Raw genomic sequence first — 2,669 nt, 5'->3', positions numbered from 1 at the left:
CACTAGACTGGGTAAGTGAGGGCCAGGGGGGATCCTGGCCCCGGCATTTTTCCGGGCGGGTTGGTGGGAGGCCTCGTTTTTTGTTTTTGTCCGTTTTTGGAGTTGGGGTTTTTTTTTTATTGTTAGATTCATTTTTTCACACAAATGAAATGAATCAAACAATCCACGATCAAAATTCCTGGGGAAAACATGAACTGAAAACGAAAACAAAATTTTTTCCCCCTGCACATGCCTAGAAGGAAGTAGGGGTTCAAAGTGCAAATAAAGAGATGCAAAAATTGGGTGCATATTCAAAACAATATGAACTAGATGTAGGATCTTGCACTTAGCATGCTGTTTTGCAAAGAAGTCAGGGAAAAGGTTCCTCACACTCGGACGCCCCAGGGCAGTGTACAGCCCCCGTATCCAGAGCTTGGGAGCAGCGAAGCCTTGCAAGGAGCTTCAAAGGACAACATCAATGCCCTCTTGGCACTAGGAAATCTCCAGGGGTGGTGACTACAGCTCTTAGAATTAAAGTGTCAGGTGCTGTGACAAGCTTTGGGGGGATGGAGGACCCAAAAGCTGAAGTGCATATATTGATGTCAGAAGGGACAATGAAGAGCCACTGGGTTAGCTGACATGAATGGAAACATGCCATTCAGAAGATCCCAGAACCAGCAATATTCAACTAAGAGCATTTTATTCCAACTTCTCGTCTGTGTAGATTATGGACCTCAAGAATAAGGCCCAGGAGATGTGCTCCTTGGAGGGGGACTAGTTGCAGCATCTGCATACCAGGCAGCTGGAAACTGGAGGAAAGTTCCATAAATGCTCATCAGGGAAAGGTCAACATAGTTTGTCTATTTTCTCCTTCCACTTTTGACCTGACCCTCATTAATACCTTGTCTCAGCCAATAGCTGAAAGTATCCCTCATGCACATAAAACATCTTCCTTCTAGAGGCCATAGGCATCTATCTAATGGGATGGCGGACACAGCACAAAGCCTGCCATGTTATGAAGCAATACTTTTAGGGCAGATTTTATAAATCTGCGCACACGCGTACTTTTGTTCGCGCACCAGGAGCGAACAAGAGTACTCGGGATTTCAATAGATACGCGCGTAGCCGCACGTATCCATAAAAATCCGGGTTGGCGCACGCAAGGCTGCCCAAAATCGGCAGCCTGCACGCGCCGAGCCGCACAGCCTGCCTCCGTTCGCTCCAAGGCCGCTCCGAAATCGGAGGGAACTTTCCTTCGCCCTCCCCCCACCTTCCCCTCCCTTCCCCTACCTAACCCCCCCCCCCCGCCCTATCTAAACCCCCCCTACCTCTATCACGAAAGTTACGCCTACTTCCAGCATTAACTAAGCTGACTAATCGCCATTAGTCAGCTTAGGAAAACGGACACTCAACAAGTGTCCGTTTTCCTAACCCATTCTTCCAGCAGGCGTAACTTTGCACGCGCCAGGCCGGCTGCCGCGCTCCATGTTCCAGTCCGGGGGCTGGTCCAGGGGCCGCTGTAATGCCCCCGGGCCAGAACCATGCCCCCAGACACACCCCCAAAACGCCACATCACTCCCGGCACACCTCCCGACACGCCTCTCCATGCAAGCCCCGGGACTTACGCGCATCCCGGGGCTTGCGCGCGCCGCCAAGCCTATGCAAAATAGGCTCGGCGCGCGCAGGGGGGGTTTGGGGTAGGTTTTTGGGGGGTACGCGCGTATCTTACGCGCATACCCCTTTGAAAATCTACCCCTTACTGCGCTCACAAGCCAACTATAAAAGTAAGTAGGGGGTTAGAACCTTCTTAAAATGCCGTTACCAGAGAATCTCTGTACTTCCCTTCCAACTAGTACTTTTTGCCTAGTGGCAGCTTCATAGCCATTGATGAATTGTAATCCAAGGCACACTCTAACATATACCTCCCTGCCAGTGAGCCTACATCAGAACCATTATCAAGAGGGAGGGACAAGGATGTAAAGGACTGCAGTATAGAAGTCAACATTTCTGCGGGAACCAATAGATGGCCTTACAACCCCCTACAGCAGATGGGAGTCCCACAGAAAGGATCACATCCCATTGCCTCCACCACTCCCATAAATGAAAAGCACTCTAACAGTTTGGATGATGCTGCATACCAGCTGATGGCTTGCCACATACTTTTTTCTTTTTACAGACGCCACCAGTACCTCCTCAGATAAGGGGAGAAAGAAGAAGCACCCAGCCTTTCCTGCTGATGTAGCCAGCAGCCGCCACCACCACCTACAGCAGCACAAAAGCTGGCTGCCCACCCTCCCCCACCAGCTGGCAGATCAGCCCCCTTTTCCCCTGTGACCTCAGGACGTTGGTCCTGAAGGTGCTCAGCTATTGCTGGGTGAGAAGGCGAGCATCTCACAGGGCTGCTTCTGGCCTGTACCCTATGGCCAGAGAGATGGGCTCTGTGGCTGGAATACCTAAACCCAGAGGCCCAGGCTTTAGCTGTTATGGGGTCTGCAGTTTAAGGAACTGGGGATGACTTGGGTAAGGTGTGCATTACCATCAAAAAACTGGTGACTATGGTGGAGAATCTCGTGCAGGCTCAAGAGGGCTACCCAGCCATAACAGCCCCCAACCCCCTAAGCTTATCAAGATCTAGCCTCCTGTGGTTCCTGGGGCCTTTTATTTATGTAAATAGTTATGTCCCTAGATGT

This window comes from Rhinatrema bivittatum, chromosome 12 (assembly GCF_901001135.1).
Source record: "Rhinatrema bivittatum chromosome 12, aRhiBiv1.1, whole genome shotgun sequence".
Taxonomy (NCBI): Eukaryota; Metazoa; Chordata; class Amphibia; order Gymnophiona; family Rhinatrematidae; genus Rhinatrema; species Rhinatrema bivittatum.
This window is presented reverse-complemented; position numbering follows the sequence as displayed.